The sequence below is a fragment of the Thunnus thynnus genome, chromosome 7 (assembly GCF_963924715.1).
Source record: "Thunnus thynnus chromosome 7, fThuThy2.1, whole genome shotgun sequence".
NCBI classification, from domain to species: domain Eukaryota; kingdom Metazoa; phylum Chordata; class Actinopteri; order Scombriformes; family Scombridae; genus Thunnus; species Thunnus thynnus.
The window spans coordinates 5,133,359-5,146,643 of record NC_089523.1 but is presented as its reverse complement, the minus strand read 5'-3'; the positions used below and the strand labels follow the sequence as shown (position 1 = coordinate 5,146,643).

The following is a 13,285-nucleotide window of genomic DNA, read 5'->3' as shown; positions in this document are numbered from 1 at the left end:
CAATGTGTGCTGACAATATGACCACTAGATATTTTTTAAATCTTCATTAGTTAACTAAGTAATATGCAAATATTTTTACTTCATACCTCACAATTTTTACTAAATGTGTGGAGATGATTAATGTTTTGTCAGTTACATTCCTGTCTCATCCTCCTCCTCCTCTTCCCACTCCCTGCCTCCATACTCCTCAGTGATAAGCAATACTTTAATATGTTTACAGTAGTAGTGGCTGTTGTCGTCATCCCTGGCATACCAGACATACTTTAGCTGACCCTCTCTGCTCGATCCTCGTGTTTGTAATGGTTACAATGGGTGTTTCCTTCAGTATCTCATACGCACTTGTGCTCACTTTTATTACGGTAAAGTAACCCGACTACTACTTTTCGTCTTCCTGAAGAGAAAAGGTTTTGTTTTTAGGTGATATTAAAGCAGTCCATTGAATTTTTTTTGTTCATTATATGACAACTTAAGGGCAACACTTGTCCTTGCTTTCTAATGACCACTTCTAGATGGATGATTACAAAAGACTTGAGCTGTGTTTTAGGAAGGGGATCTTTTGTGGCAGATTTCCTTTGTCTGGGGAAAAAGGACAGTATTCTTTGTTGGCAATTTAATGTAATTTCTAAGACGTTGATGTTTTTGTCTGACAAATATTTGACCACAGCAACATTATTTTTGCTGTCATATAAGTACATGTGGGCTGGACACTTGTATTTGCCTGACACAATGAATAACAAAACTACTAGAGTGCAATACACACATACACACACATACATACAGAAATGTTCAGTGGAGATAATATTAAAATGTGACTGTTTTAAAGATTAAAGTCAAACAATTCAAATAATTCACAAATTTTTTCAGGCCATTTCAGATTAACTAAAGAATACGCATCACGACTTCTTTTTCTTTTTTTGAAATCCAACCAGTTGGCTGAATTTAAAGGTGCACAGATTTTACAATAGTAAAATAGAAATTTAAGAAACCCTTGCGATAACAGATTTGGCTTCACACTTCAAATTTTTGACATAAAATCTGCGTTACAAACGGGGTGCATAAAGTTTGAAAGATGAGGGCGTAAGGTCTAATGAAAGATGCTATTGATTTGGATTATGGGAATTGTAGGATCCAGCATTTTTGAAGCTTGTTTCATACTGGGGACAAAAAGCCAAGATATCTTGTCCTTTGCTGCTACAATTTTGACCATTCACTTCATAAATTGGTCTTTCTCAAGTCCTCCAACTGTATGGATGTGCAATACTAATTTGCTGGAGTACCCCTTTAAAGTGAAAAACTTGCACTAATCTGGTTTGCCTCATTCTAATTAAAGGATCTGTTCTGTTAACTAGTCGGGTTCCACTATTGTGAGGTCAAGGTGTTTTTTCAGTTATCACCTTTTCAGCTCAACTCCATTCACTTGCAAGTATCATGAAGGATATTATCTCTTATTCTCACTTGTATATTTCAGAGTGAATGCATGAAAATATACTGAATGAATTCTTGTGGTGGAGGTGTCGTCAGAAGCATTAGTCTTGTCATTTCTTTGCAGCAGTATTGTTTCATGTCTCTGTTGGAGCTGCTTATATCAGAACCAACAGGAGTTCATTTATTCAAACGTCAGGGTGACTCTTCTCTTCCTGGGAGCCTGGGTTCCCATGTGTTCCTCCCCGGGTCCCACCCCTGACGGCAATCTGAGGCTCCATGATCCATCACACAGCAGGCGGCCATGTTTTCTGAAAGGGCCGTGAACTTGTTACCTCCCTCAGCCCGCCTGCCTGAATGTCAAACCCATTTTTCTTTTCTTGTGTCCCTTTCTCTGGTCTTCCCCTTCCCAGGATTGGGCCGCATTCACTGCGACCAGGTTGCCAGTACAGCTTTTGAATAGAGATATCAAGTCTGGTGCCACGATTTCCCTCTGACCTCCCTTTCAGACCTCCTTCCTCCGCCTCTGCCTGCCTCCCTGCGAGGTCGCGACGGGTCATCATCATGACTCCAGCCTCTCAGTACAATGACACTACATCCATGGTACATTATCTACAGTGGGTCAGCTGGCCTGGAGCTCTGTCTATAGACCATTCTTCCCCGCTCTGTTGTCTCTGGGATCTCTGGATCCAGCCTGTTCAACATGGCACGCATTCAAAATGGCAACCTCAAGGGGCTTTTATTCCTCCGGCAGAATTCAATCACTTTTTTCTCTCCTCTTTCTGCCTCTCTGCTGAGTTATTCAGAGTTTAATGAGGGAGGGAAGATAAAGGGAAGCTTATGGTTTGCCGGATGATGGAGAGGCTGCCTTTTTGTTTCTGTTGGAGGAGCCACACAGCGAGCGTTCATGTGAAATGAGTTTTTTTTTTTTTTTTACCAGAGGGGAAGGTGATTGAGATGTCTGAGAAAGAGCCAGGGAGTCTGGAGGAGCAAGGGGTCATTAAAGTGTCAGAGAGGCTGCACCACTTCAAATATTCCTCTGCATTTAGATACAGCAGAGGTTGTGGGGGTTAAGTTAAAAGAAGATTTCTGTGGCAAAGTATGGAGGTATAATCTGCTCTGAGGTATTATGATTATCAAACATTAATGCACTGATTTCACCATAGGCATCAAATAGTTATGTTCCTCTACACCTCCAGTGCCGTGCATCATTTTAATGACTGCACAGGATTATCCCCTTACATAACCGAGCGTGGGCGTTTTGGAGACGGCTCCTGACAGTGTGGGAGGGTATCAGACCGGACTGGAGGAAGCGCCGAGCTGACGCTGGATGACGGGGCCGTTGTGAGGTTCAGTGTGGGTCAAAGTCCATACTATGTATCAGCTGTCAGAGAGTGTGTTTGGTTTACCGGCTGCACGGGCGTCAGCAGCGACGCAAGGCTCTCGCGTCTGACATCAGAGGTAGAAGGGTTCACACGCTCCGTCTCTCGCTCTCTCTCATGCACACACAAAACACAACACTGTCACTGAGCTCAGCGTTGGTCTGTCTCTCTCAGAGCTGTTTCCCCACCCCCCACCCCCATCCCCTGAGCAGTTGTACCAGCCAGCTGCGGTGGACGTGCAGTTCCTAGAAAAAAAAGACATTTTTGCAGAATACAAGGACAGTTAAGTATATCCTCAAAAGGATTTTGACAGGTGAGGTGGGTTTTTGTGGGGACACGCCTCAATCCATCACTCTTCTGCCTTTGTAGCAGCAAATTGCTAAAGAGAAAAAAAAAATCAAGAGGCTTCACAGTTACTATATACAGAGCCTACCTGCATATATACAAGCCTTTCTGGAAGCAGCACTTAATCCCCTCACCTACCTGCCCTCCTAGGATCATTTTGTTATTAGTGTGATGGTGCTAATATAGGCCCAAACATACTCTATATCTTATTGTATAGTCATGACAGTAAAGATCACTTATATAAAAACTGTAAATTATTGCTGTGTTTGGCACTATGGTGCCATTTAAACAAGGTCAACACTGATCAATTAGGTTTTAAAATGAATTTTTACTGTATGTTTAATGGATAGCAAAGCAGCATTTAAAATCCATGAAAGAAACTTCATTAATCCTTTAAATGTTAAACAATATCTGTTCGGTACAGTTTTATACACACTTTGTATTTACTGTGCAAGAGTAAACATTAAAATGGTACAAAAAAAACCCAAGATCACATTACTTATAAATGAATAAAATATAAATATCAAAATTATGATAAAAAAGTTGTAATTGCAGAACCAATGAGATTTGGTATTTGAATTTAATTGTATAATATTATTGTTTTATTAAATTTAAAAAATAAAAAAGGTGTGCCTTTTGGTTGCACACGGTGGCTGAAGGCCCTGAATGGCTGCTGCAAGCTGAATTTGACTGCACACATTTGACAGCTTTTTAAGTAAAACATGATAAAAGTGATACATTTTGCATTTTGAAACATCAGTATACCAATGTCACATTTATGGAACCCAGAAATACTTAATAAACTTTAGATAATTAATTTAGTAACCCCCTCAAATTACATATCATGGTCTTACATTGCTAAATATACTGATATATTCCCTGCATTTTATGACATAAAATAAAATGCAGGGAATACAAATTAATAAATTAATAAAGTCCTCAAATTAATAAATTGGGTTTTAAAATTAATAATTTGCACCCTTAAATGGCTTCATTTGCTACTGTTCCATCTACGTAGTCCATGTTCCTAATGTTGCAGTGAAGTGCCACTGGAGCTGAGATTTTATGAACTGACATCTATATGGCTTCAAAGCTTTTACTGTGAAATATCATTTGTCATCCCATAAAATCCCTTCAAAGGAAAATAACAGCTTTGTGTTTAACAGCCAAAACCTGAAGTACATTGACAAACCTCAGTCCAATATCAAAATATAACTGTATTAAAGCCAGTGATAGCGAGAGTGTGAAAGGGACACTCACAACCGCAATTAAACTTCAAGCTAGTAAATTGTGGCACTAAATCAAGTAATTTAACATCACAGTTCAGTACTTCAAGAGTATAAATGATTTAATTTGAGGGAACTAATCTAATAATAGAGAGTACAAATGACTAAATTGTGAAAACAAAGTACATATGTGAATGTGCAAATTAATAATTTTACTACATTCTTTATAACCTAAACACAGATTTACTAATTTAGCAACTTATGAAGAATTGCCCCTCCTGACACATATGTGGTTCTGAACAAATCAAAGTGCTGTGCTTTTTTTGCACCGTACTTCCCAGAGATCACCTGGCAGTGCAGGCTTGTGTCCAATAACTTCTGTTTTGATTTTAGTTGGCACTCCAATCTTTGTTCAGTTATATTACTGATCATCCAGAGTACTCCGTTCTACTTCTGTTTATTGTGAACACACCAGAAGTATAGAACACATCACTTCTTGTGCACCGCAAGATTTTATACTAGAAGAGGCCTTCAAGCAGCAAATGTAAATGATGTTCATGACACAGGCAGTAGGTCTAATCATGTTAACATCAGTGATAGAGGGAAGAAGAATGGACAGTTATATGAAAATGTCTGAGATTGTTTCATTAAATGCTGAAAGCTGAATATAATGTTTTAACGGGCAGGAGGCTGCTGTGTAGTGTAGGTGTGTGTGTGTGTGTGTGCGTATAACCAATTCCTACCCCTCTCTTTTTAACTCCCTCCCTCTCTTCATCTCTGTCTGCGGCCCTCCAGCCTCTCTCCACCTTTTTCATACCCCTCTTCTTCCTCTCGGCGGGGGTGAGAGTCGCAGGTTGACAGCCTCGCAGGTCTCCTCATTACGCTGTGTCTGAGCCAGCAGAGATTTATAGAGATGATAAAAGCAGTCTGGAGGGCAATAATGACCACGGGCTCTGATGCAGGAGGAAGAGGGAGGGAGGGAGCTCTGTCTGGCCACTCGCTCTGTCTCTGATCACTCACCATGCTGCCTCGATGACTTCACCTCATACCGAATGAAACAGCAGAAAAAGTTACTCTCAGTGTCCACTGCTGAAAATATTCATTTATTTTGATATACCTTTTATTCCAAATCTCTCTCTGTTTCCCAACAACTACTTTTATGTTCAGAAAAATATTAATTAATATTAACAAATAGTCCCTGTCCTTACAACTTCACCAACTCAGTGCTACTTCCTATAAAATTATACCAGTTATTGGACCAGTATGTCCAAACTTTTGACTGGTACTGTATGTAAGCCTATAAAAGAAAGAAATATGCATGAAAGTAGGTTTAGATCTCACAAAAACTATTTATATGAAAAAAAAAAAAAAAAAAAAAAGTATGTGTGTGTGTATATATATATATATATATATATATATATATATATATATATATATATAAAAAATTGTTTAGACAAGGCAGTATTTTTTTCACATTAAAGTAAATGAAAAGCTGACCTTAACCCCAAAAACCTAAGCCTAAAATTAACTACATACAATTTCGTCATTATTTCACAAAAACAGAAATTTCTAGGCTTGTTACGAAAAAAGGGTCTTTTACAGGATATGATATGAAAATGTGTGGTTTTAGAGGGATGTGTGTGACCTGAAGTGAAAATATGTTGCTTCATCAGCGTGAGGCGGCTCACCTCATTGTGATGAATTCATGTTGGAATTTCCAAAAAAGGACGGAGGCAGTGATGATTTTTTTTAAAAACTAAAAGTGGTTTTACTTCAACTACATCCCTGTTCACCCATCTGTTTAAAAATATATCAGTCGATTTGATTGTTTAACTGTTTTTGCGTTGCATATAATATATTTTACATACATATATTTTGCATATAATACATTTTTCATGGTGGATGGAATTCAACATTCCTGCTAAAACTGGACGTACTTTTGACAGTTTGTTGCTCGGCAGACGAAAACAGAGAAGAAGACATGTAGTGATGCAGAGGAGAAATTGACGCAGTTGATGGTCCTGTCTTGCAGAGGAGAGATAATAGAGAACATATGGTGTGTTCACAGTGTTGGTGATGCTGTTATCTTTTATTTCAGTTATAGATCAAGTGTCCCTCCCTCTCTGGCTGTCACACTTAACCTGTGGCCTCACACTGAAGGACAAATACAGACAGCTCCAGTTGTTTCTGTAATATTGTAGACATAGCTTATAGCCTGACATTTTATTAAAAATCAGATATAATCTGATAATGTATGTATCTAATCTACTGTGTAATTTATTAATGAATCATAATCAGTATTATTATCATATTATCATAGAGTATATTATTACTGCAGTTTGTTCCAGAGGGTTTCTGCCTTGCCAATGAAGAGTAACTCAAGTGGGTTATGTGTTTCTTTAATTATTTTTTCCCCATGGTTTCAAATCTAAAGATAGTGATTGTCTGGACCAAAATTTTGTTAAATTTCCTTATAGCCTAAATGAAAGAAAAATGCACTTAAAAAAAACACGTTAATCTATTTATACATTTACAGTATATTCAATTTTGTTCCTCATCCTTTTGTCCTATTTCGATTTTTCCGCTAACTGTAACTGTAACCCCCCACATACTGGCCCTGACAAACTGCAGCAAGGTTAGTTTCCTGGGCGTGGCTAGAACTCCTCACAGGCTGGCTGACTGTTTCAGTCTCTTTTCTTACTGATCCTCTGCCCTAACCACCACCCCCCTGCACCCCCCACCACACACAAACACACACACCACTCACCACCTTTATTCATCCTCACACCTGCTCTCCCCCACACCCTGCCTTTAATTCCACCTCTCGTCCTCTGCCTCCCATCTGTGCTGCTCTGCGGGGTTAAAGAGGGACAACACTGATAAAAGTAACTAACTGCTAGTGTAGTGTTTAGATTAAAGCTGTTTGCTATTAATAAAAGCCAACAACTCCTAAAAACATTGAGTAATATGAGTTTTTGGGAGGCTTGCACCTAAATCCTAATTTGTGCATGGAAATATGTGACGTCACCTTTTTTCCAACTCAGCCTCGCCCACTTCAAAGCAGTAAGAAAAGCAAGAGCAAAAACACAAGTAGAGAAATCTCTAATGTGAAATAACCAAAATGGATCTAACTTGGGCAGAAATCTGTGTTTTTGGGGTTTTTTTTGTAGGATCCTGTCACTCATACGAAGACGCTGACTGAGAATATACAGTAGGTTTTCAGGGTCTTAAATACATTCTACTGATAGTGACAAGAAAATAAGATTGATTGTAGCTTTAAAATATATAGTTTTACATATAATTATATTCTTGTCTTATATTAAATGTTTGATGAGATGTCTCCAATAATATATGTATATATATATATATATATATATATATATATATATTATAGGCCAATATGATCGGGCCATGATCAGCTTGTTATAGGTCAAAAGCTGATGGTGAAACAAGTTTCACAAGGCCAAAATGACAAATGTTCTTTGCCGCCATCTTATTTTGAATATAAATTTTTGACTGTTTGTATCATCTGACATGACTTCCCAGTGCTGTTTCTTCTCAGAACCACACCACCAATTGCCACATATAATTATGTGCTTACTTGTTGTTGGTGCTTCATATTGTTTGCTTATTTGCGTTTCATGCCAGTGGGAGCACATGATGATTGAACGAGTGTAATATGGGGAAAGTAGAATGAGTACTGACAAATACTGAGAGCATAACAACTGTAGTGAAAGAGAAAGAAGAGCTGAAGCAATATGAGGAGTTAGAGGCCATTGAACCATATAAAGGGGCTGATTCTTGGATTAAGGTTTTCCTGTAGATTCCCATTGATCAGGTCTAGAACTGTTGCTATTATGAGATTTTGGCCACAAATGCTTAGAATACTAAGGGTTCATGCAACTTCCCTTTAAGATTTAAGACGCTGAGCAGCTATAGTATCCTCTCCAGGTGACACGCTGGATGACATCTGTACATGTGCGTTTGTCTCACGGTGACATAAAGAGACAAATCCCTATTCTGAGTGAGTGTGAAAGGTAAACGAATGCTCTAAAAATTAGCCATTTTGCCTCGATTCTCTCACTCCTGTCTCTCTCTCTTTGCTCCCAGTTCCATTTTCTGGTCCATTCATATGGTAATAGAGGTCAGGAGATGAGGGGGTTCTCACGTTCAATGTGAAACTTGGCCCTTTGTGTAGCCGCGGCTCAAGCTGCCGCGACAGAGGCCAGAGGTGAAATTGAATTCAGCTGAAATTCCCCAGTGAGTCTGGCCTTGGGCTGGACTGTGCACGGCTGGACTGGCCTGGCCTTGGTGAAGGGTGCAAGCTGTGGCTCTCTGTGTAGCCAGAGTTCCTGGGTGTAAGAGAAGCTTGGATGGTAAATCTTAAACTGAGCCAGGGCTAAAATGAACCATGCCATCTCTAACTTGTAATTAAGGTTTGATTGGCAAGAACAATACGAAGACTATTGGATTTGAAGATACCTAGCTAGTTGATATTTTGAACTAATGTCTTTTAATTAGACTAATGATTAACACTAATGTCTTTAATAATTCTGCAGTTATTTAATGTTCATGCAAGAGTTATCTATGGTGAAACGTATTTTAGACCCTCACAGAAAACTGAAGCAGTCTTTTAAAACCACCCGATTGCCTGACAAGAAAGTTGATGTTGGACAATCATCAAAATTTCAGGTTACGTTCATTGACAACCTTTTTTGACATTCAATGGCAGCATTTTTGGGTAAGGGGAATGGGGAATTAATCCTACTTTCTCACCTGGCCAATAGTTGTGTGAAGTGGACATGCTTGTCAGATTGTTTGTTTTAGAAAGTTAAAAACTGTTGGACGCAGCAATACTTTCTGGTGTGCTACGTAGAAGGCACACAATGTCCTGCTTTGGTACCTGACATTGCCGCTGGATGTGATTCGTGAGGTGCAGAAACGTACAATATGGAATTAATTCCTACGGATTCTGGGCAGATTGAAAAGCAGACTAATGAAACTCCCTTGGTTGTGTGAGCAGCAGCTAAAGGCAGGGTGAAACAAGCTTCATTTCAGGTTTTATAGACTTAGACCCTTTAAGGGAAAAAGTCCTTGTCCGTACTGGCAAACCAATATATTCTGAGATTTGGTCTGAAGGCTTTGGCACCTCAGGGTTTGCTGAGTAACATTTAAAAGGGACAAAACTCTGAAAAACAAAAAAAACTATTAGCTCTGGAGTGATATATAGTATTTATCAGAGTAATTTTCTTTTTAAATGTTATGTGAATTACCAAAGTTTGGAGCTATTTTCTGTAGTTCAAGTCAATAGCATTGACATTGAAAAAAAACCCAAACTCAACAGCAAAGTTTCAAGTGTAATGGCGTGGTTACCGACAATAATCTGCAGGTCTTCATGTGAACAATATCGCAATTTTCTACCAAAGCCTGCAAACTGTCTATCAGACACTTTTTAAGCAAGGTGTCATGAGAAAGTGTGTCATTTGAATGGCGATGCTGTTGAGTTTTCAAAAATATAATTTTTTTCTTTTTGAGTACTGCAAGCCAGATGCCTTAATATTTGTGGTGAGTTATAGACAGGTTTTTTTTTAGTTAAAAAAAAAAAGAATCAAATAACATTGAATTGAAATAACATTGAAATACTTTGATATTTTACCAAGTAACAGGAAAATTCCATTTCATTGTATTTTGGAGTATACTATCCATTTAAAAATGGAGAGTTATTTGAAAAAGTCTCCCTCTTCATGTAATACCTTCTCTTCTGCAGACCCACTGTACCGCAACCACACTGACCTTTTACTGCTTTATTCACTTTCTTGCAGAAATTGTTAACAAAAGTTCAGAAAACTGTTGATATACAGTAGTAGGTAGACAAGCTGCTGATTAGAGAAATACCTCTTTGGTTTACATGCTTGTAATTTAGAGCTTGAGAGGCTTGTCAGTTCTGAGTTGTATACCCCCCAGCTCTGTCCAACATGGCCTGGTAAACATGATTAAACACTTTGCCATGCCCTGCAATCAAACACAATTTTCACAAATTATGTCATAATTATGCATCTCTATTCATATACAGTTTGTTATTCTTTTCACCCATGCCTGAAAAAAGACAAATTACATGTGAAATCTCTAGCCGAGTAATTGTGCAGGAGTAATCAGATACTCAAGGTTGCGGGTAGATAACTCGTAGGTAATTTTGGGAATGACCTTGTTAAGGTAGTAGTGGATTTTTATGAATAGACTGTGTGTGTAACCTTGAGTAGCAGTGAGAGCATTTTCTCTTCAGAGAGACGTGAATACAACCCTTTGCTTCCTCAAAAACATATATTTGTGTCCTTGGAGCCTCCTACAAACATGAGTCAGAGCTGGATTTGTCACATTTATAGAAGATGTTAACAACACAAACATTCTCTCAATAAAACATGTTGTTTCTCTGACATGTAAATTAATAAAGGAATGTGGCTTTTAATGGGAATGTATATGCATCTTTACAGGAAATAACAAACATCCCGTGTTAACAAAATCCTATTGTGTAAATGGCAGCGCAAGTTTCAAGCCTTGACTGAGGTGTACACATTTCATAAGCAGTTACTCTACTTAACTGTGCCACATTTTCCTGTTCAGTGTCCTGTTTCAGGAAAGACAAAGAAATGAGAGGTGCTATTTTTCAAACTGCTTTCAACATCCACCCACGGCGGTAATTCTGGGAAATAGGAGACGGCTATTTCCAGCTAAACTAATGTTGTTGAAGGCCTCAGAAAGAGCAGCAACATGCCCTCAGACTGATTAAAAAAGACACAAGACCAAAGTGTGTTGGAAAATTTATAGGTGCCTTGCATCATAATTCAATCATATTTGTTTATTTCTTAGTAAAGGGAGTTATGGTCTGGGTAGAATCCATCAAGCCTCTCAAAGCGCTCCTCAGAGACACGCACACACACGTTATATATTAGGTGTCAGAGAGAGAGTGTGGAGGGTGCATGGGGTTTAAACAGAAATTCTGTTTACAGTAAGAGGCTGTGTTTTCTATAGGAGGAGCCCACGCTACCTGCCTTTCTCACGTGTTTACCTTTGTACAGTGCAAAGGGAGTATGGAAGCAATTACAGGGCGGTCACATTTGGCTCCCGGCGGGAAAAAAAGTAAACCAGCAGTATTGTTAAATATGATTTAACTACCCTGAATCCCAAAGGTGGTGAGGGTGGAGGGCCATGCAGGCTGGGGAGCCCCAAAGCTAGATCCCATGGGTACAACAAGGTCTGTATGGCTGCCCTGCCACCTGCACCAGTGTGGGTTTGATCTGTATGGGTCTTTAAAAAACACTGTTTTTGGTTATTTGAGGCTGATAAGTTTTTGAGAAGTAAAAAATAAAATTTGCCCCATGATAATTATTGTTTAAACCTGCATTAATTGACCTTTTGCCACTTGGGGGCAGTACAACAAATAGTTCAATGTTTTTATATTATCACCTAATAAAGTTGATATGTTGATACATACAGTTGATACATGTTAGCAGACAGTGGCTAATATACACATCAAGCAGCCACAGAGCAACATTAGCATTTCAGAGATGTGTCTCTATAGCTGCTAAATGCTTCTTCAGCTAGTTGCTAACTTTGGCTGTCTACCATTTGGTGCTAGGCAGGTACCATACTGTAAAGTGGGTTTTTAGAGCTTTTTCTCTGAAAACAACTGCCAGGTGAGGGTAGGGAAAAAATTCAATTCACATAAAAATTGCAGTTCTATCTTCTATGATTCTGAGACAATTTACAGATTCCAAAAAAACATTTTTGAACGTTGTTAACAACATGTCGAAGGAACAGATTGTGAATAGCATGTACACACTAGAGTTATCTTTTAGTTGATCTTCAGCGTTTGGCTGCATTTTTTACTTAATGACTAATTGGCCTTGCAAGATGAATGTGAAGTATTTCCATAGTGTGTCTATAGACCTTTTCATTTGAAAAGACCTGCACCCGGTCAGTAAATAACACTTTCATTTCATTATTCTTATACAAGCACAAGACTGTAAAATGCTTCCAGATTGACTTTTTAAATATAGAAAATTGTGTATTCCCATTCATTTTATTTTGCTGTATTTGTTTGGTCAGACACTGACCTTCATCAAGACCATTTAGCTGAACTGCCTGTTATATAACATATTGAAATTGAGGATACGAGTGAGTGGTTTGACACACATTGTGCTGGAGTAAGAGCCTGAAACTAGGTCTATTTAATAAATGGAGAATTAGCTTTGAATTGAGAAGCGATTCTGAATCAAATAGTGACACCAAGAATTGGAATTAAATCGATTCCTAAAGACTCTCACCCCTGCTGCCTGCTACTGCTGAAAATAACACTAATGGGAGTGCTGAGAGCAAACCAACAGTAAAGTTGTGGTGGACAGTACAACCAAAACAAATAGCTGGAAGATGCTAATAAGCTCTGTAGAGCTGAGGGGATTTAGCTGCTTACTAAGGACTGGATAATGTTAGAAAAGAAGTAGTTCATGCAATGTGTTGCCTGACCACATCGGAATGAAAAAACATAATGTGAGGTGAAAAGCCGACTGTCATCGTTTAAATACGGAAATAACGGTGCACACTTTCAGACAGTCTCTTCTGGAAGGCATTCATTGTGTTGCACTGTTGTAAACATGAGAATTGACATATACAGTCGTTTAACTAATGAAAAAGGAGAACTGGAGTGAGAAGTTGATACCCTGCTTACTTTCTCACCATTGCACACCTGGCCAATCACTGCATGAAGTGAGTGTGAATGTTGTATTGTAGGTTTCAGAATGTTATAGAAACTGTCTAACGTAGCCCACCTAATTCTGATGTTGTAAAGGTGCAGGGTGAGGGGTTTTGTGAAGCCATTTGACCATCCAACAAGCACTTCTGATGACATATGCT

The 13,285-nt window shown here is 38.6% G+C and overlaps 2 long non-coding RNA genes across 3 annotated transcripts in view; one reads left to right on the top strand and one right to left on the bottom strand.

Annotated features, from left to right (window-relative positions):
• The window catches only part of LOC137185657 (uncharacterized), a 150,656-nt gene that overhangs the window by 26,268 nt on the left and 111,103 nt on the right, over positions 1-13,285 (bottom strand). The window contains exons 2-4 of one of the 2 annotated variants that reach the window (XR_010928895.1): positions 7,143-7,227; positions 6,313-6,400; positions 5,119-5,417 (exon numbers count right to left, since the gene is read on the bottom strand). This is a non-coding gene — a long non-coding RNA (uncharacterized lncRNA). The remainder of the gene's footprint in view (positions 1-5,118; positions 5,418-6,312; positions 6,401-7,142; positions 7,228-13,285) is intronic. The other variant, XR_010928894.1, reaches the window with a different exon arrangement.
• LOC137185656 (uncharacterized) overlaps positions 1-13,285 on the top strand; it is a 105,078-nt gene that overhangs the window by 2,036 nt on the left and 89,757 nt on the right. The window lies entirely within an intron of this gene.